General features: G+C 36.9%; 1 protein-coding gene and 1 pseudogene across 1 annotated transcript in view; both read left to right on the top strand.

Moving 5' to 3' along the window:
* bcl9 (BCL9 transcription coactivator) overlaps positions 1-23,113 on the top strand; it is a 120,715-nt gene that overhangs the window by 33,203 nt on the left and 64,399 nt on the right. The window lies entirely within an intron of this gene.
* Positions 8,784-8,903, top strand: LOC131550612 (5S ribosomal RNA; annotated as a pseudogene).

Genomic DNA, 23,113 nt, shown 5'->3' with positions numbered 1-23,113 from the left:
ATTGCTCTGATTTGTTGGATGTAATACAGTATGCAGTAAATATGAGTGTAAGTAAAATTAATATGCATTTAGTTGCATTTTATATATATACGAAATATATTTAATATATTAAGTTTTAAATATATTATTTATATGTAAATAACTTAAGTAAATCTGGGTCCATTATGTAATGAATTATATACACGTTTAATATTTTTAATTCTACATATACTAAATAATGAATTATATGTAGTACACCTAAGAATTTTTATATATTAACATACAGTATATATTTAATATTAAATTAAATTTAATTAATTATAAACAGTATATATATATTTAATTTATATATATTGGGTCCGTCCTTTAATGTAAGTCTTTTGTGAGATGTTTATATATATATTTTTTATTTTATTTGTTTGGCTATTTTATTACTAGTTAATTCATGATCATTTAGTAAAGTCATAGTACACCTCTCCTCAACAAACTGCTTGATTTGAGATATTATTCATGTCTGTTGCACAGACAGTGATAGATGAGTTGTGTGTGAAATAATACTTTGGGTCAGCGCTTTGTCCGAATATGTATAGTGGTTAATAACAATGCACATGAACAGACATACAGCCGTAATATTTATGTTCTGAGGTAGGTACAGTATCGTGAGGAGCATATAGGTGAACGCTGTGTGTGTGTTTGAGGGGAGGTGTCACATTACATACCACACAAATGCGCTTTCTCGCTCCTTCTAACACACATATATACTTTGGCAACCAGTCAGGCAAGTTTACCGAGAGACTGTCCAGCAGCTTCTACCAGTGTGAAGAGGCAAAATCATTTCCAGTCCGTCTCTGCTGCTAGACTCGCTGAAGCACCGTGTCTGTGTTACAGCCTCAAGCTACACACACACACACACACAGAGTATCATGTGCACACCTCCGCAAAACACTAACACTAACACACACACACACACACACACACACACACAAAACAAACACCCACACACTTGAAAACGCACACAATTTATCAAACTCCCACATTACCCTCCTTCTGCACTCTCCATTCATCCTGCCAACTTGGCTGCTTTCCTCCCGCTCTCTCTTTCCCTCCCCTCTCCTCTTGCTTTCCTCTCCTCCACCACTCCTTCCTTGTGCAACACCTTGTCAACAGTCTTCCTCTTTTGTGATCACTTACTCTCGCTGAGCACATCTGTACTTCATATGCTGAATGAGCTCTTATTCAGAAAGCGCTTTCTGCTGATACGGCCTGTTTATTCTTTTTCACATGAGTGGAGAGATTGTTTGTAATATGGTTGTTAACAAGTGGGCTCTGTTTTACAGCCTCGCTCTCTCGCTTTATCTCTGTCTTCCTCTGTTTGTCTGTCTTGAGTGTGTCTTTCATTTTCTTGTGCCCTGAAGTTGGGCGAATCGCACGAAAGCTGTCAAGAACATGTCTGGGTCACATTTCAACCCCACAATTCAACTTTAAAAAACAAGAAATTATAGTTTGTTCAAAAGGAAAATGAGAGTTTTATTTGTATTGCATTGCATCATTGTTTTTATGAGAGTTAAGCAGATTTTTCTGCAATATTTTCACTGTCTTAGAAAAAATCTATAATGTGAAATTATTATACATTTTAGATTATATTTAAATATCCATATAGCACGTTAGTATTTGTTTTACTGCCTTTGTGCTTGTGAATAAATAAACAAAATACTGTATCACAATTTGATTTGATTAAATCTTTAAATTTGATTAAATATTACAAATAAACTAAATGAAATACTGTATGACTTTAATGAGAATAGCCACTGAGAATAATGGAAATTACTAAATACATACATAAATAAATAAATGTCTTAGTAAAATTAAGTGCTGTATATTTTGATTACATTTTACGAATAAAATAAATAAAATACTGTATCATAGTAATGAGAATATCATAATATCAAAATCATAGTAATTTTGGTTACAGTTATTATTTTAATATTAACATAACATGCATGACTAATCACAAATTAGGAAGGAAATACTGGAAGGAATTGTCCATTCAGATTTCATGACTTTAATGATTTCATAAAAATGCAACAATGCAAAAATAACCTTGGCTTCATTATTTGCAAAGCATATTTTCTTTCTTTTGAATTGGGGTGAATCAAGACATGTTTCTAAGAGGTTTCATGAGATTCACTCAGTTGCGTGATCCCCTAGAAATTAGAAAGCATAGTTGTGACCGCCAGTCATCTTACAGCGCTGAGAGCAAGCCAAAAAATAGAGCGCGAGCGAGTCATAGACAGACAGAGAGAGCAGCTGCATACGAGGGGGCCAGTATCAGGCTTCAGACCACTGGGCCTCAACACACTCACACACATATGTTCTTCCCATACAAATACATGCTTGAGTAAACTGTGCAACACACATAAACACTGGTCCTCCTGACGCCTCCCTCATACTGTCTCTCTCCATATCCATTACTCACCCGTCTCTGAAACTCCCCTCATCTCTCCTGATTTCGCTCTCATTCACAGCTCTCCCGCTTTTCCCATCCCCCATTTGCCCAGTGCTGTTAGCGATAGGCCAAAGATTCAGCCTGAACTGCAGCAAAAATATCCACTTTACGTATACAGACTTAAATCCCTTATTTCACAATAGTCAAAAGTCAGATTTCCTATCAAAATGGACGCCTTTAGCTGTTTTATGACAAACTACTATATTGATTTCAGATCATTATAATGGTTCTGCTTCAGTAAATTTAATGAGTTACTCCCTGAGCCCAAACTTTTGTGTCTGTGGAGAGAAGCGTGTTTGATGGAGCTGTTGTACAGAAGCTAAACGCTTAAAATTTAGTGTGGGTATCTCATCATGTTGGGCGGCTTAATTGATTTCAGGTGTGAGGAAAAACATATGCAAACATGGTGGCTGGATTGTGGGTAACCAAGAGGGAAAACTCTGGGTCTGTGTTTTCTCACACAGGAATTGGATCACAACTAGCTTAAAATCTTACTAAAAACTTGAAAAAAGACCTAAATAGAGCTAAGATATGATTCATAAATCAGTAATGTTTTTAAGTTTATGCCACTGTCTTCCAGTGCAAAAAAAAGTGTTTATGAATTAATACTTATAGTTAAAGCTGCAGTATATTTTCTAGTGATTTTTTTTTCTAATTAAAAATGTACATCTATTTATTTTAAAATCTCTTTTATTCTGTGGTGGAAATATATATTTAAATTTAACAAACCCTTGTTATATAGACTAAAACAGAGGCAAGTGTTCAGATGGAGTACTTATGGCTTGAGTATTGCTTCCTTATTTCCTTGCTGAGTGCCTTTCTGCTGGTCTGAGATCTTCCTCATAGAACAGAGGCTGTATTGTCAGGACCTGTGACTCTTAAGAGAACGAGAGGACAGGAATGAACGGATAGAGAGTAAGTGAGTGTCCTGTTTTTTTTCTCTTCTGCCAGCATCCATCTCTTGAGCGAGATAAATGGGGTCCAGACACTTAGGAATTTGAGGAATCTTATCTGGTGCCAAAAATAATTAAGGGAATTTTTATTAGTGGTTTTAGAATGTTAAAATGGAGACTGTTTCATATTCCTATTCAAGTTTCCAGCCTGCTGTACAGTAGCCAGATGTAAAAAAACCCCAAAACAAAACAAAAAAACACGCAATGATAGTTGTTATTTGTTGTTTCAATTTCAGAAATTCACATCATTATTCAATCTCTAAACAAAATCTTAAATATACACACTATATATATATTGTATATACAACCCGAATTCCGGAAATGTTGGGACGTTGTTTTTAAATTTGAATAAAATGAAAACTAAAAGACTTTCAAATCACATGAGCCAATATTTTATTCACAATAGAACATAGATAACATAACAAATGTTTAATTGGAGAAAATGTACACTTTTATCCACTAAATGAGCTCATTTCAAATTTGATTCTTGCTACAGGTCTCAAAAAAGTTGGCACGGGGGCAACAAAGGGCTGAAATTTTGAAAAGATTTAGCTGGGAGAACATCGAGCAACTAATTAAGTTAACTGACATCAGGTCTGTAACATGATTAGCTATAAAAGGGATGTCTTAGAGAGGCAGAGTCTCTCAGAAGTAAAGATGGGCAGAGGCTCTCCAATCTGTGAAAGAGTGTATAAAAAGATTGTGGAATACTTTAAAACAACGTTCCTCAATGTCAAATTGCAAAGGCTTTGCAAATATCATCATCTACAGTGCCTAATATCATCAAAAGATTCAGAGAAACTGGAGAAATCTCTGAGCGTAAGGGACAAGGCCAAAGACCTTTGTTGGATGCCCATGGTCTTAGGGCCCTCAGACGACACTGCATCACTCATCGGCATGATTCTGTCATTGACATTACTAAATGGGCCCAGGAATACTTCCAGAAATCACTATCAGTAAACACAATCCGCCGTGCCATCTGCAGATGCCAACTAAAGCTCGATCATGCAAAAAGGAAGCCATATGTGAACATGGTCCAGAAGCGCCGTTGTGTCCTGTGGGCCAAGGCTCATTTAAAATGGACTGTTTCAAAGTGGAAAAGTGTTCTATGGTCAGACGAGTCCAAATTTGACATTCTTGTTGGAAATCACGGACGCCGTGTCCTCCGGGCTAAAGAGGAGGGAGACCTTCCAGCGTCTTATCAGCATTCAGTTCAAAAGCCAGCATCTCTGATGGTATGGGGGTGCATATGTGCATACGGTATGGGCAGCTTGCATGTTCTGGAAGGCACTATGAATGCAGAAAGGTATATAAAGGTTTTAGAGCCACATATACTCTCCTCCAGACGACGTGTGTTTCAGGGAAGGCCTTGTGTATTTCAGCAGGACAATGCAAAACCACATACTGCAGCTATTACAACAGCATGGCTTCGTAGTAGAAGAGTCCGGGTGCTCAGTTGGCCTGCAGTCCAGATCTTTCACCTATAGAGAACATTTGGCGCATCATAAAACAAAAAATACGTCAAAGACGACCACAAACTCTTCAGCAGCTGGAAACCTATATCAGGCAAGAATGAGACCAAATTCCAGAAACGAATAACCTCGATGCCCAGACGTCTTCAAACTGTTTTGAAAAGAAGAGATGCTACACCATGGTAAACATGCCCCCGTCCCAACTATTTTGAGACCTGTAGCAGGCATCAAATTTGAAATGAGCTCATCTTGTGCAAAAAAATTGCAAAATTTCTCAGTTTAAACATTTGTTATGTTATCTATGTTCTATTGTGAATAAAATATTGGCTAATGTGACTTGAAATTCTTTTAGTTTTCATTTTATTAAAAAAAAACATCCCAACATATATATACACACACACACACACACACACACACATACATACATATATATATATATATATATATATATATATATATATATATATATATACACATACACACATACACTACTGTTCAAATATATATATACACACACACACTACTGTTCAAAAAAGTTTGAGGTTAGTTTTTTTTTTCTACATTTCAGTCTCTTATGCTCACCAAGGTTTTGATCTAAAATACAGTTATACAGTAAAATTGTGAAATGTAAAATAAATATTATAAATAACGGTTGCTCAGAAAGCATTTTTATTATTAATTATTTATTATTATTACTGCTTAATTTTTTGTGTGAGCTGTGATTTTTTTTTTTTTTCAGGATTTTTCCTAAAAAGTTCAAAAGCATTTATCTGACACAGAACTGTTTTTACTTTGGTTAATGTTTACTTTTGATTAATTTAATGCATACTAGCTCAATACATTTATTTCTTATTTTTGCAAATGCGCGTTTCATTTGGGTGCAGATCTGTTTTTAGAAAAAGTCTGTGTGTAAACTTATCAATCATGATTTCCACATGAAAACATTTGCCCACAGGTTTTATACACTCAAATTCACACATGATTAGTGAATAAGACGTGTTCTATGAATTCCGAGCTATTCGGTAGCCGACGCAGACGCTGACAGTGTTGCGGTCATATTTCAGTACAGACTCTAACGGTGACAGCACATTGATTCTCTAACTAACGAATGATGGATTGCAGTTACATGCAGGTCAACTGTTTCCTTATTAAAGCTCATGAGCTGTTGTTGTTATTGAAAGTAGTTGCTTAGTCACTGTTCAGTAGTGTTTCGGGCATAAACTGACTATGAATTTGGTTTAAAGTTACAGTCTCACACTTCTGCAAATTTTAAGATGCATGGAAATGGCAAGACAAATGCCATTTTAATTAATCTTTGCATATATTTGTCCTCTTTACCTTAGGTCAGCAACCCATTTTGCTGTTTAATGAGATTAAATGGCGTTCTTGATTAATGTGTAATGGGATGGTGCTAAAGCTAGTCAGGGAGGTAAACGTTCATCTGTATATGTTCTATATAAGCAGTTGGCGCTTAATGCTGCCTTCAAGTCATGTCATAATGATCATATTTACAACATAAACCCACTTTAACGGCACTACGAAGATGAAATTACCAATGTGAGATTATCTTTGAGCCCTGAATTTCCAAATTGGAGGTATGCGAATCAGCAGAAGTTAATTGGTATTGATCATAAGGGGTGATTGTTAATCATACAGTTTAGTTTAAACACTTGTTTTAGCAATCAAGCTAGCCAGAAAATACTACTCATTAATCTAGTTTATTAAGTGACAAGCTTGTAGCGACCAAACTACATTTCCCATGATTCTCTGTAGCTGCACAACTATTAAATGCACAAAGCATCACTTGCAGACCTAATATGTGTCTTTTTCTCTTTACTTTGCTTCATTAGTGCTAAAAAAGTATACTATAATTGTAAGGAAATGTAAATGAGAGAAACAAATGTCACTTTTACGAAATTTGCTGTTTGTTTTTATGCATTAAGTCTAAAAAAAAACTCCCCTTTGTTGTCAGAAAATGGACAAACATAAATATCAAATTTACTTATTTTTATTTTGTCAAAACTCACTTGACGTCATAATTATGATTCAGTCATACAGTAGCTTCCCAGGAGGATTTGAAAAGAGCATGAAGTAACTGTGTTTGGTGACATTTTCAAAATGGCTTCCTTCTCGTGAGCCATTACGGCTCTGATTGACAGTGCTGTGTGCTGGTGGCTCGACTTATCATTCAGCACTGTGGGGGGAAAATGCAACTGCTGCTGTCACTGAGCCAGACAACGCAGAGCATAGCGAAACAGCCCTGAATGAATTGTAATGTTGCTCTTGAGCTTGATCGAGTGTTGGAGCGAACGCAAACACTTTTGTTTTGGACAGGTGGTCTTATTATGCACATGTGCGTAAGAGAGCGCAAAGAAAAGATATAAAATCTGTTTAATCAGTCATAAGTGGGTATATATCAAAACCCTTCACTGCCATTGAGACAATTTGGTTAGTTAGCGTAAGGCTCATATTGTCTACTGAAGAGCCGAAGGCTTTCGGAAAAACAAAAACGCTGTTTGTTAGCCTTGGTGTGTGTCGTATTTTACATAAAAATGAAATTTAAACCTATTAAGAGCTGGTATTCAATTTACATGTGTGCATAAGTATTGTGGTAGGATTGGATTAGAGCTTTGCTTGGAGCTGGAATCACAGTTCACAACTCGGATCCTTATTACCGCTGCAGCAGGGGAGTACGATGACAGAAATAGTGCACTGAGGAGACATTTCAGTATCTCAGAATGGAATTGGCCACCCAACACACACACACACACACACACACACACAGGCGGGTATGGAGAGGACATGAATAGGAGTATGAGGCAAACAGCGTTCAGGGCAAAAGTGGCAGTGACTGCAGAAAGACAGAGGAAGACAAGGCAAGAGTGAGATAGTATGTAAGAGAAAGAATAAGGGCTAGTGTGAGACATGGGGGAGGTGGTCATGGATAATAAAGAGAGACATTTCTGTTTGAAACCCAGAGAACTCAACTCACCTCTGCTTTTCCCGTCTCTCTCCTCTTTTTCGTTCACCTCTCCTCATCTACTTGCCTTTCTCCCCTCCCCCCTCTGCTGATATTCCTGTTACCATACCAACAAGGCTCTCACTTCAGGACCTGCTGGACACTTAAAACACTCATCGTGCATTCCAGTAAATATAGTGCTAGTAATCTAGCATACACAATTCCCAACAAACACGCCGAGTTTTAATCGTCTTTCTACGTAAATGTGCGCAAGACGGACGCCTTTGACCGTTGCACCGCGCCTGGCTTTTTTTCAGTTAAGCGTCTCGCGCATAAATGCCGCGTTTTTAAGTGGCGCCAAATAAAGTTAAAAAAATTCAACTGTTAAAAACGCGTTTCTTTTCCGTTTCGTCTCATATATTTCAAGTGAACGTAGGTTAATTAAATGTTCCTAATGTCGCACTAAATTGAGTCACTTACAGATGGCCTACGCTGGTAAGATTTTTTTTTTTTTTAAAGAAATTTATATTTTTATTATTCAGCAAGGATGCATTTAATTGTTTAAAAGTGGCATTTAAAATATCAAAAAAAAAAAAAAAGTCTACTTCAAATATTAAATGCTTTTTTTTTTTTTTAAAGGCTATACATCAAAGAATCCTGAACCAAATGTATCATGGTTTCCACAAATTTATTACGCAACACAGCTGTTTTTCAACATTGATACTAACAAGAAATGTCACCTGTGCTGCAAATCATAATGAAATGAAATGAAATAATTTCTTAAGGATCATGTGACACTGAAGGCAGAAATATTGGCTGTTGATTCATGTTCAGCATTTCTCACAGGAATTAATTAAATTGTAAAATACACAGTTAAAACTGTTTCTTTTTATTTAAATTGTAATAATATTTACGCTTACGGCCGCCCATACCACCCTGGGCGCTGATCTCGTCTGATCTCGGAAGCTAAGCAGGGTCGGGCCTGGTTAGTACTTGGATGGGAGACCGCCTGGGAATACCAGGGGCTGTAAACTTGACTCGGAGAGGGGATGGGTGCCATTGAGTCAATAAATGAGCCCACTGAAAAGACATGATGTATACGTCATGTCTCCCCGATGACCGAATCGGTTAAGGGATTAAATAATAAATAAAAATAATATATATATCTTTTTTTTTTTTTTTTTTGGCTGTATTTTGATCAAATAAATGCAGTATTAAAGGGATAGTTCACCCAAAAATGAAAATTCGGACATTAATTACTCGTTCCAAACCCGTAAGACTTTTATTCATCTTGAAATCCAAAAGCTCTCTGACCCTGCATAGACACCAACATAACTGAAATGTTCCCAGGTCAAAACATAGCAAGGACATCGTTAAAATAATCCATGTGACATCAGTGGTTCAACTGTAATTTTTCGAAGCTTTATTCAGCGTCACCCTGGTGCCATTTTGGAGAGCATCACGACACATGTGCATGCTTTGATCTGAACATAAACAACATGTGCACGTTATGATGCTGACACAGAACAGCAAAAAAATTACGGTTGAACCACTGATGTCACATGGATTATTTTAACATTGTCCTTGCAATGTTTCTGGACCATGATCTTGGTAGTACACTTGCTGTCTATGGAGGATCAGAGAGCTCTCAGATTACATATTAATATCTTAATTTGTGTTTCGAAGATGAACAAAGGTCTTACAGGTTTGAAACAACATGAAGGTGAATAATTAATGACAGAATTTTTGGGTGAACTATCCCTTTAATGAGCATATAAGACTTACTAAAACATTAAAAATCTTACTGACCCCAAACTTTTGAACTGTAGTGTATATCTAAGACAAGTGTATATTACAATAGTGTGCGCTACACTACACTAAATATAACATGGAGAGAGTTTGATTGACAGACGATCTGACGAATCATAACGCCGAATCTGCTATTTTTGTCCAACAAACAAACCAGACAGGAGAGTAGATTAACGTCGATGGACTTGAACTTGAAAAATGGTGTGTACTGACCTCGTTGAAACAAGATACCTTCTGATGTTCATTCATGTTTATTTCATGCTATAACTAGTGAAGTGGAAGAGATGATAGGTTCACGTGCCGCTTGAACTGAAGTGCTACAGTGAAATGTTACGACATGTACGACAAAGAGCCACAAAAATAATTTCTTAAAAAATTACTAATTTGAAAGCTGAGACTTTGTTTCATACCTAAAGTAACCTGCTCTGTCTTGTCTGTCGGTGCATTGTCAGTTTCCTCTTTGCTCCGCAAAGTACACTAAACTACTGACAAGTAACTTATAACTGCACTCTACACTACAAAATATAACGCTACTATACAATGCAGTGTGTAAAATGGTATTATAATGTTAAAGTGTGTCTCAGGAGTTGTATGTGCTTGTGTGTGTGTGTATTTTCACCAAGTATTCCTGATGAATTGTTATGTGCAGCCGAAGACAAAACCATCTTGAGAGACTGATTCATGACACACACACACAGCGGGTCTGCCCCTAGAAAAGAGTCAGTGAGCTGAACACACAATCAGGCTGTAGACTGGGTGAACAGCAGGGAGTGTGAGGACAGAGGGAGGGGAAAAGTCTACCGCTGCTTCCCTGAGAAGGACACTTCACTGGAATTAGCTTCAGCTCAGATGGGAAAACCAGACTGAAAACAGTGGGGACAATACTGCTACAGGCGCTTATTCTTGTCTTTCACAACACGCGCATGTGTATGTGTGTGTGTGTGTGTGTGGCTCCACGCTGGATCTGTTGCTCCGTTCCAACACCTAGAAAGTTGCCTCCAACATGAAAACAGAGAAGGCAATCCCATAATACACTGGGATGAGCTCAGTAAAACAAGACTTGTTGGAAATGTTGATTATAAATGCATTTATAATCAGTTTTCTCCAATGTATTTATGAAAATAGAGTCATTTTTCAGTGTATTTTATGCTGATTAGCTTAGCATAATGTTAACCTCAAACACTACTGAAATCAATAGTTTGTTGAATATCCAGTGCAGAGCATTTGTCAGTCTAGAGCGTTTCAACACAGATGCCAATGCAGGCAATAGATACTGAGGCAGCTTGCTAGGTTTTAGTAGAGCCTGTGTGTTTTTTTTCCTGTTTACAGCTGTTGCAGCCATCTTTATTACACACAGTCACTCTAAATCACACAACTCTAGCTGACGGCACAGATCATTGCTGTTTTACCAGTTGTTTGTCTCCTCCCCATCTACTTCTCAGTCTCACACACTTCTCACTAAGGGAGAGAAGGAGAAAGTGGCAAGACAAAGAAAGGCCAAGAGAGAAGGATAGAAAAAAGGAGAAAGAGAGAGAGAGAGAAGGGGAAAGTCGGTCAGACCCCCTCCTCGGCAGAACAGGAATGCAGGGAGTCTGGTGAAGGAATGTGGAATGGGTCTCAAGGGGAGGGGGTATAGTCTAGATGTAAACACTGTTTGTGTGTGTGTGTGGCTCTATGAGTGTAGCTGAGTGTGTGTGCACACAGTGTAATGGGTTCGAGTGCATTATGAGGTTGTGTTATATGTGTCCCGTATGTGTGCGTTGGTGTATTTTGAGAAAAGGGGGCTCTTTAGGTAGGCCAGCTGTAAGGAACCGCTCCTCATCTCTGATGACAGCTTTGGGCCAATGAGGTGATTTTATCATGCATGGAAAAGTACCAGCCCCACTTAAACATTGCACTGATCCGAGACCAGCTTTCCAAACTCAATTCCACGACTCTTCCGAGATATTCCAAACCTTTGACCTTCTGTCTTGTGCTTGTTACAGAATCTCATGCTATAGTACTACCACTACCTACATTTTTGCAGAACTCATATACAATTCACTGTAGCTGAAATGAGTAGTTTCACATTCTCTTGCGAAACCTTTGCATTCCCCCCCAAAATCTTTGTGTTTACTCACTAAATTTTGTTCGCTCCCAAAACTTCTGCGTTTACTGAGAAACTTTGCATTTGCTCGCAAAAGCACTGAAATAAAGTCACTCAAAAGAAAAACACTCTATACGTTTCAGGATTACAGTTTATTGATTATCAAATGATTAGATCAGGGGTGGGCAACGTTGGTCCTGGAGTGCCGATGTCCTGCTGAGTTTAGCTCCAACCCTGAAAAAAAAACCTCACCTGCCTGTAGCCCTAGTAATTCTGAAGACGTTGATTAGCTTGTTGAGGTGTGTTTGATTAGGGTTGGAGCTAAACTCTACAGGACAACGGCACTCCAGGACCGCCATTGCCTACCCCTGGATTAGATTATCATTTAAAAAGATGTATTTTTGTAGGGTTCCTTGCACAATACTATGCATGATTCATGAACTAATTCATTTTCATATAATCAACTCTATATGTATGGCTTTTCTGATGTAGTAAACTTGCTTGGTAGCTCACCTGGTACAGCACTGCAATTGCAATGCAGAGTGCTCAGGTATAGAAGCAAGTTTAAAATGGCTTGGTTGCTTCAGTGAATGTGTTTTCTGTTAACATTACCGGTTAGGTTTAGTGTAGGGTTTAGTGTAGTGGTATGTTATTTTCAAACGCGATAGAGAATTAACCTTTTAGTGCTACTCACTGTACATTTAATTTCTGAATTTCCACAATATGTACAACACCAAAGGAATTAAATATTGCCAGATTCATGTTCATCCATTTTGGATGCTTTTAACGCCACTCACTGGGTATTCCACTTTGAAAGTGTAACAAAATGTGCAGGAAGCAACATAATCATTTTGAGGAAATATCACCACAGACATGTTTTTTCCAATGAGCTTGGGTTGGTATTTAGAAATGGATACAAAGCATAAAACGTTATGAGCACAGTTTAATGTTAACATGATATTTCAAACCTCTTATGGTCTGTCTGGATTTTAAACAGGCAATCCATTTAGTCACTCAGCTTTGTAGGACATACATTCTCATTTAAAGCGACTTTCAGTTACAATAATTGCTAGGACAGACCCTCTGGAACAACCTGGGGCGGAACATGAGGAAGTGTCGCGCTTCAGGGAAGAACGGTGACAGAATAGGGCTGAAATCATAGCACTTCTCAGTTCCTGGGTCAACACTGCTTGAGTTTGAGCCCACAACTTCTGTGTTCACAGCTCGGATCATTACCCATCACAATCTGGAATTTAAACACTTCATTTAGGCTCTTGTTGAAAAAGTATTATTAAAGGATTAGTTTCAATGTTGTACCATAAAATGAAAATTCTGCCATTATTCTGTCACTCCAAACTGGTATGATTTAATTTTTTTTTCCATGAGCTGTTCAGAATTTGTGTGAGAAACAGACCATTTAAGTTGTCATTTGCTGTAAAGTCATTGATGTTAAACTTGAAATGTTCCTGGTTTGACATTAACGACTGGTTGGTTATTCCATGTTTCTTGACTAGTCATGATGCAAGGGGAAAGAATTTAGGGGGGGGGGGGGGGACAACTTGAATGGATAGTCTGCCCAAAAATGAAATTCTGTCATCACGGTCTCCTATTCATGTACTTTCAAATCTGTATGACTTTACCTTGTGTGGAACACAAATAGAGACGTTTAGCAGAAGGTCAAGAGCTGTGTGCTGCATTCTGAAATTATGATATGTGAGAAACTGAAGCTGAAATTGTAGTTTTTATTTCCTGAAAATATTCCCCAAAGTGAGTCATTTCAATCCTGAAATGTTTCTGGTGTGAGATCAATAACTCTAGTTGGTTCTTGCATGTTTCATGACCAATCATGATGCATCGAAAATAATTTAAGACGCAACATGTTGGTTGGTTCTTCAAAATGAAGCTATAATATATGGCTGCAAAAAATATTTCTATAGATTAACATTCATACAGACTACTTTTATGGTGCTTTTTTCCTTTCTAGTGCTCAAAAGTGGAAATCATTGTTCATTTTTATCATATAGCAAAGATCAGCTCAGGCATTCTGCAGAATATTGCTTTTTGTGTTCCACAGAGGGAAGAAAGTGATGCGGGATTGGAAAAAACAATTTTCCTTTTCTGGATGAAATAATTCTTTATTTAATACTGATGCAATAATCATATGAAAGCTAGGATGCACCTTGATAGAAAACTCTGTCTATAAATAAAGTAAAATAAGGTCAATTAATTCAATTAACTTGATATGGCGTTCCATACAGCCTTTAAATTCTAACCCACTAATGTAATGCTGGTGGTTTTAAGCTGTTCATCTGCTGGTCTAGGGACGTATAGAGCCTCAGGCAAGGTTGAGTCAAGGTGCTGAGCTTAATTCAAACGGGGAGAGAAAAACTATATGTGAAGGTTAGGGTGAAAGATTGAACTGTATACTATTACTACTTTACTAGAACTAATGATTTTAATAAATAATGATACTCATTTGCTGTTTGGGTCTTATTCGGTGCTAAGAGGGCATTTGTGGCAACACGAAGTAGTTGAAAAGGGGGCAAGGACTCCCTGCATGTGTAAAAGAGAGAGAGTGTCTTGCTTTTCTTGTAAGTGTGTGTGTGTGTGTGATATTTTTAGCTTGTTCCCTCCATGAGAGGGTGTGCTGCTGGAACACTATGCTTGTGTGTTTCGGAAACAAGCTCCAGTGCTACCAGCAAAAACTTCCACAGCTCACACATGTACACACAGAGACACAAACTGTTCCCCTAAAAAGACTTCTGACCTAATGATACATACAGATCAACAGGTTGATCACCAAACCACTTACAAATGCTTTACAGAATTTTATTTTGTCTTTACTTCTTTTTTTATTTCAGAATTTGTTCTAATAGCTGAATTGTGCACTTTGGGTCAGCTTCTGTTGCTTTTAAATGTGCTTTATTAGTACATTTCCACTGGACTGACTGACAAATTTGCTCCGTTGTCCAGACTAAAAACTAAAGACTATATGACATTTACTTCATAATTGTGTTCCTTGTCTTATTTTGCAACATTCAACAAAAGCTTTTCCTGTAAGCTATTCTGCAACAAAACTCTTTTTAAACTTGTCGACACATATTATTGGGAGATATAGAGTGCAAACTAATATTTATATGCATCTTATGCAAGTAGTTTGCTATACTGTTATAAAGATATAATTTATTTATGTTACAAGCTATTAGGAATTCATCTATACAATTCCTGTATATAACATATAATGTTTAATTCTATATATAATGTTTGTTTATTTTATAATATTCTTAGTCAAAACTTCATATGCTTTGTGAATTACTATGCTATTTTCAAGTCAACATGACTTCATTCTAGTACTGAACACCCATTTTTCAATCAAACAATTAATCAATCAATTGCAGATCCAAGCCCACCCTACATTATTTCCCAATAAATGTTCAGATACGAAGCATTACAGACGTTAAATGTCTCACAGATGCCATTTCAGTTTGTCTTTAAGTTGCTCAGCTTTAAACTTGTCTTTTAAGAGCAGTACCACTCAGGTCAGAATGAGAGGACAACCTCTATCAGCGCTCATGGAACAGCATGTTGTATCCACACAAAGCTTGTAGATATTAACCTTCAACCTCATTTTCCTTCCTCGTTTAGGATAGTTAATTACAAGGGCCTGGCCAAGCTCTCCCCATTGTGTGTGTGAAGAGTATAGTAGACAGTCGACTCATTTGCAAGCACTAAACGAACACTAATTCACGGCCATGTCAGTGTGGCCCTTAAACGGCCAAAGACTGAGGTAATAACACTTCTGTTTACATCCGTAGAGGTCTACACTGGTGACCCTAACTGATGCTGTGAACTTTCATTCGCTTGCCCGTCTCCCTGGCTACAGAGGCCCCGCCCCCACGGGGAGCTCCAGCCACACAGATGGCTCCCTGATGGTCTGTTTACATCTTATTTGCATACAGAGATCTCCACGTCTTGTCGCTGTCACAACAGACAAGTGCGTCCGAGCTTCAAGTGCCAGCGAAAACTGCAGGGGTGCTACTCCCCATCTACAGTTCACAGATTTACAAAAAGTTGTTCTTCTCATTTTTGTCTGGTTATTGCTTTTAACATAAATGGATTCAGAAGTATTAGATAAATAAGCACGGAAAAGGATTGGTGTTATTGGTGTTTAGCGGTATTTGTGCGTTTGCATATAAGTGATCCAGGATGTGCTTTAACGAGGTCAATATGGTTGTGTATAGTAAAAAAGGTTTCGTCGGAAGGTATTGATTTTTTAATTACGTATCTTGCCTCCAAATAGCAGCAGAATGGCGCTCACTCTATAACAGCTGGCTGCAGACCCGGGAGAGAATAAACCTCATTGATATTCAAACCGCTCTTTATCAAGGGGACAGAGACCTGCAAGAGAGAGAGAGATGGGCGGAAGAGAAAGTCATATTCGCTATCTGCATTTCTGGAGCTTGTTTTTTAGGGTATAGATTAAAAAAATAATTGTATTTTCCCCTAGTGTCATTTGATAATATTAGATAAAGCTTATTGCACCAAAAACATTCATTTTCTTATATTACATCCCAATTAAACACACGGTTTGCTGCTTTACCTTTATGACTTTACACATTTATGGTATTTTGGCAAATTGTCACGAGTGAATTCAAGTCACTTTAATAGGAATCTGTGATCTGAAATTTCACTTGAGGGCAAACAAATTTTGTATAGGATTCACTGCGCTGACCAACAGAAAGCTGCTTTGGTTTGAAAGCAAGTTCTGTATGAGCGCTGTTTTATACATCGCTATGCTATTTACAGTAAAAATTGATAATGTTGCCTGCCAAATATCACTAATTTGACCTTTTGACATCTGTTATTATTGGCAACATTTTTTGCAAGGTGAAAAACCTGAATGATAACGTAAAAGATTCACAATAACTGAGCTGTACAAACTGTGAAGATCGAATGAAAATTATAAAATTATAATATAAAATTATACTGTATAACATTTACTTCTGGTTATACACCCAACAGGCAGATGATAAGTGTCTGTGCTTCTGAGCCCTTGTTCATTCATTCAGCCAAAAAAAAAAAACACAATTTAGAAGTAATATGCTTAATTTAGGTTAAAAATGCATAAATACTCAGTACATATCAAACGATCTGTAATAACAGACAAAGCAATAGTGACCATGTAATAAAAACAGTTACTCACACTTGTGTGTTGCGACATTACTGTTGGATCCAATATAGCGGGCACAACATCATCTTTTTGTTTCAATCTTTCTGAAAATCCTGCATTGAATTATGCCTTGTTTGTAAACGAATCCTCTGCAAATAAAGTGAACAAAGGACCAAGTTCCTAGTGACTCATTAAAAATAAAGTTCATGCCCTCCTTCCTAACGTTGAGATCAGAAGGAAGGCAATGCAAAGACAACTTGGTACTCTACAGCATCTTGTTTTCAGAGCCATATTTATTGTTTGATTTCTATGTAGACCTGCGTTTGCCGCTCTTGTTATTACACTACATGCACGAAATGCTGGGCGGGGCTTAACAGGCAGCGATGTAGAAGCAGGCGTTAATCATCTTCTGCAGAGGTGTTGTTTAGCCCCACTGTTACGTCATAGAGTGGCACATTCCACAAGCTGTCGTTTTGGCAGATTGGGTTCAATATAAGATGTTTTAGCAGTTCATGACACCTTTAATGCATTTATTTAATTCTTAAATGCAATAATCACACTTGCAATCCTGGAAGGGTTTTTTGTGAAGTAAGTTTTAGTTACATTACTTTTTATTTCAAAAGATCAACGAATTTATGTAACAAATAATGACTGTAATACATATGCAGTTTGCTAGTTTAGCATTGTGAGTGTGTGCCTAAATGCCTTTCTCTGCTTGAATAAGCTTTTGTGTATGTTTTTTAGAAATTCTGGATGTGCTGTGGGTTTGACATTGTGTTTGTATGTATGTGTTCTGGCGATCCTCCAAGCGGGTCGAGGGGCCCAGTAGAGAGCAGACTGTTTCAGGGTGGCTGGGAGGAATATCTTTCTCTCGTCTTGCTGTACGCCTTCATAAACTTTACAGCTTTCTTTTCTAACGGCGTTTCCCTGAGTGTGCACTGTTGTAATTTCCACCTTCCACTGGCATCAGGCACAATCTATCCCTCCCTGTTTGATTGGCAGGTGTTGGCTCATAACTTCGAATGTTCCTCCTGCTCATTGTGAGGTAATGACTTCTGATTGTGGTGGATGGAAGCCAGCGTTTAAGCTAAATAATCTAGGCTAATGACTGCGCTCTTCAATTATTTATCAGACTCAACACGCTCGCTCTGCACAGTATATATAGACATCCTGCTGGCTGGTTGGCTGGCTGGCCTGATGACCTAGTGACTGACTGGCAGCCGTGCTGACTGGCCTATTTGCTAGGATTTGCTGAGTCACGCTGCCCATGGGGTGGAGGGGCTCTCGAGAGCTGTTCCCAGATCTGCAGGGAGGCACTTATACTGATTCTAATGTGTATTGATGTACATTTGTATTTCACAGACTCAACATTTTTCTGAGTATACTTTAAAGACCTCAATATACGGTTCAGCAAGTGCAGTTTTCTTTCCTCCTTTGATGTATTTACTATGAAATCTATCTATCATAATTTTTCATAAATGTATAAAATCAGTTCCCCTCAAATTCACAAAGATTTGCAGATTGTAGTTCATTAAAGTGATAGTTCACCCCCCCCCCCCCCAAAACGTGTAATCATTTACTCACCCTCGTATCGTTCCAAATCTGTATGAGTTTCTTTCTTATGTTGAACCTAAAAGAAGATATTTTGAAGAATTCTGATAATCAAACAGCTGATGGTCCCCGTTGACTTCCATTGTATTTCTTTCCCTACTATGGAAGTCAATGGGGACCAACAACTATTTGGTTCTTCAAAATTCTTCAGAATATCTTCTTATGTGTTCAGCATTAGAAAGAAACTTATAGGTTTGAAACAACATGAGGGTGAGTAAATGATGACAATTTTTGGGTGAGCTACTAACAATATCATTATTGTTTCATTTTTTGAAACCTAACCAACTTTTTAAAAAAAAGTTTGTTTTCTAAAACGTTTGGACTGGAAAGTGTGTATAGAATGGAATCATAAAATGCTGATTTCCAGGCCTTATGAAAATGATAGAAAAAGATAATTGCATATATTGAAAGTGTTATATTAGTATAATTTGCTAGTATTTATTAATATATATTTTCTTTTTATTTAATATTATTTAATTAATATTACTTATTAATATTAACTTTCACTTTTTAAATGTTTAGTTTTAATAATTTTGATGTGCTTTTATATTAGTTTTTTTAAATTTCTTTCAGTTTTAGTTAATACTTCAGCTTATTTTATTTCAGTTGCTAATGTAACATAACCTTTTTCTTTCTTTATTTCTTTCTTTTTGTTTAAGTTTTTCACCTAATATTTCTATTTTATTTCAGCTTTATTTCCATTAACAAAAAAAACAGTTTTCATAGTTTTAGTTTGAGCTAACAATAACAACAAGGTCTGGAAAAAACTATTTTACGTTATCCATCACCATGAAAACCTCTATAAGAAACACAATTGTCCAAAACGCTTTAAATTTGCTATCTTTAGGTTACAAGCTCAGACTGTTAACCATAGGCACTCTAGTGTGTTTACCATTTAATAAATCCAAGTGATTAGGAGCAGTATTAGATCCATGGGAACATCAAGGACACCTATAAAAAACACTAAAGCTCTTTAAACTGCTCTCGTGTTGCTGACTGAGAGAAAATATGTGGGCATAAATGTGTTGTTGAGTGAAGAAAACCAAAGTCTGTTTAGCAAACGCCACAATGGCATCCTCAGCCACCCTGACAACCACAAACCACTACAGCTACATTACAGTAAACACCCTCTGCGACTCACATACACACTGAGAGACAATGGTTAACGTGAGAAGGAAGCAAACAGATACAGTCTGTGTAAATGTTTATCAGGTTTAGATGATTATTCGTATGCACAGAAACTCACGAGTGCAGTGTGTTTAGGTATTTGTGTCTCTCAGCATAGATGGCAGAAGACACCTGCATCTGAAATGTGTCATAGGGGCTGGCGTGCAGAACTACAACCACATAATGACTGGATACCTGCCTGAACAGATGACATGTATAAACCCCCCTATCAACACAGCCTTGGTGGTCCAGTCCTCACCTTCTAGTGGGGGACAAGCACATCCATTTGTGTTAGACAGGTAGAAGATAACATCTCATGGCTTAGGTAAAGGCCAAGAGAGACTTGTGTGGGTGTTGGAATGTTATGGCTGTTTGGATCTTCACCACAACTACTGAACTGAATTTTATCTACAAAGGTGTTCAAATGGCTATAGAAAGAAAAAAAGTATGAACTTGGATGAGACGGGCTGGATGGGCTGAGGGCGTAATTTGGGAATGGGCCAATGACTAATACATGTCTATTCCCTCCTATAATACCATTAACTCTGCATGTACATTTTCTGTAGAACCTTTTATTAGAAAAAAAAAAGTATTAGAAAAGTATTTTAAAAATTATTAGAAAAACTGCATGAAGTGACAAGAAATTGTTTGGTAAAGAGAAAAGTCATGGAATAAAGACACATCTTCCGCAGAGAAAGTATAATAGGAAAACTTGAAGAAAAAACTGAAAAATCACAAATTAGCATCATTTGAACTAAATAAGCATAATGTTTAATACTATTGTTGTCAGGCATTAAATATATGTATTAAAATATAATAAATAATGGCATCATATAAAATATAATATTTTATTAAGAATTAATCATATTAATAATAACATATAGCAATGATGCATTAAACTGATCACAGTAAAGACATTTATAATGTTACAAAAGATTTCTGTATCAAAAGAAATTGTTTTTTAAAACTTTCAGTTCAATAAAGAATCTGGTCATCAAACCAGATGATTTTAGACGTCCCTAGGACAAGATTAAAACTGAGGGGTGACCGGGCATTTTCAGTGATGGCCCCTATGTGTTGGAATAGCTTGCCTTTATATCTTAGACTTTTACCTACTTTGGGTTCTTTAAAAAAAAAAAAAAAATTGAAATTGTATTTATTAGAGTTAGCCTTTGGCTCAACATATTGACCTAAAGTGGCTCTCCTTCTTTTCTGTGATGTTTGTTCTACTTTTACTTCCAAAACAAACAAGAATCTTAAAAGAAAGAAAGAGTTAAAAGTATCACCTTTCCACAAAAATATTAGCAACTGTTTTCAACACTGATAATAACAATAAATGCTTCTTGAGCACCAAATCAGAATATTAGAAGAATCATGTGACACTGAAGACTGGAGTAATGATGCTGATTTATTTTACATTGTAATACTATTTTATAATATTACGGTTTATACTGTAATTTTTGATCAAATAAATACAGCCTTGCTGAGCAAGAGACTTTCAAAATTAAAAATATGACCAATTTCAAACTTTTGACTGGTAGTGTATCTGAATTTGAATCCAAATCAAGTAGGAGCTGTACTTGAATGTGTATTTCCCACATATATATTAACTGTCTGGAGACGTTACCGTGATGTTGCAGATTGAACTGATTTGCCAGACTTAAACCTATCACCTACGAGCACTGGCTCAACCTGTTGCTAACCACTGCACCTTGTACAATATACAGAGCACAAGGCATTTATGTTGCATGCTGGTGTTGCTCTTGAGTCTTTTTGTGTAAATCTAAAAGTGTTTACCAGGGATAGAGAGAAATGTTTCCTATTACAGTGACAGAGCGTGTAACACAGAGATGAATGAGATAGAGGTTGAAGGGAGAAGGAGGGTAGAGTGGCAAGAAGGAAATAAACTTTAGAGAAACGCAGAGAGAGGGGGACAGGCAAGGATGAATGGTGCAACTAAGCTATGCACGCTGCCAAAATCGTAGAAATAAATTAAAAAGGAGGAGTTGGGGGCCAGCAAAGGAAGTTTGTTTTGCTGTGACGTTTGTGCAGATTCGAAAGATCTTCTGTCCTGTCGAGACGGATATGACTGTGGCCAAAAAATCTTTCCTTCAAACTTCAGCCAAAAGTTGAAGAGAGATCATAACTCTCTCACACTGGTAGCACTGAAAAAAATTCTACCACTGCACACTTGATCACACAAGCATTTCACTTCTTCCCTAATTAATATACAATTAAAAAAAACTTGCTCAAGTTCAAGTGAATGTGTTATTTAATTTTGTAAACAACAATTACACAGAAATTCATTTTGATAACTCTCTCTTAATTCAGGGCTTTGATATGCTATTATCAAATAAATTATGGTGCTTGATTAAATTGTTTGGTATTAAGTGGCATGTTGATGACATGTTAATTGTTCTTTTCAAAACACATTCATGCATTTTTATGCAGCTGAAGCAGTTGATATTTGACCCTGAGAGAACCATGCAAGAGCAAAATGAGAGGGAAAATAGAGGGAAGAGAAGAAGGGACAATTAAAGAAAAAAATTTAATTATAGACAAAAAATTTATTAAAAAATTAATAAAATAAAATAAATAAATAAAGTGTAGAAAATTACTTATAAAACTTCTAATTTATTTATTTTATATACAAATATATATATACAAATATATATACAAATATATATATATATATATATATATATATATATATATATACACACACACACACACACACACACACAGGTGCATCTCAATAAATTAGAATGTCGTGGAAAAGTTCATTTATTTCAGTAATTCAACTCAAATTGTGAAACTCGTGTATTAAATAAATTCAATTCACACAGACTGAAGTAGTTTAAGTCTTTGGTTCTTTTAATTGTGATGATTTAGGCTCACATTTAACAAAACCCACCAATTCACAATCTCAACAAATTAGAATACTTCATTTACTGTATATGTACTCAATACTTGGTAGGGGCTCCTTTTGCTTTAATTACTGCCTCAATTCGGCGTGGCATGGAGGTGATCAGTTTGTGGCACTGCTGAGGTGGTATGGAAGCCCAGGCTGCTTTGATAGCAGCCTTCAGGTCATCTGCATTGTTGGGTCTGGTGTCTCTCATCTTCGTCTTGACAATACCCCATAGATTCTCTATGGGGTTCAGGTCAGGCGAGTTTGCTGGCCAATCAAGCACAATAACACCATGGTCATTGAACTAGCTTTTGGTACCTTTGGCAGTGTGGGCAGGTGCCAAGTCCTGCTGGAAAATGAAATCAGCATCTCCATAAAGCTTGTCAGCAGAAAGAAGCAGGAAGTGCTCTAAAATTTCCTGGTAGATGGCTGCGTTGACTGTGGACTTCAGAAAACACAGTGGACCAACACCAGCAGATGACATGGCAGC

This window comes from Onychostoma macrolepis, chromosome 01 (genome assembly GCF_012432095.1).
Source record: "Onychostoma macrolepis isolate SWU-2019 chromosome 01, ASM1243209v1, whole genome shotgun sequence".
Classification (NCBI taxonomy): Eukaryota; Metazoa; Chordata; class Actinopteri; order Cypriniformes; family Cyprinidae; genus Onychostoma; species Onychostoma macrolepis.
Note: the sequence above shows the minus strand (reverse complement) of the source record. Positions and strands in the feature narration are given on the sequence as shown.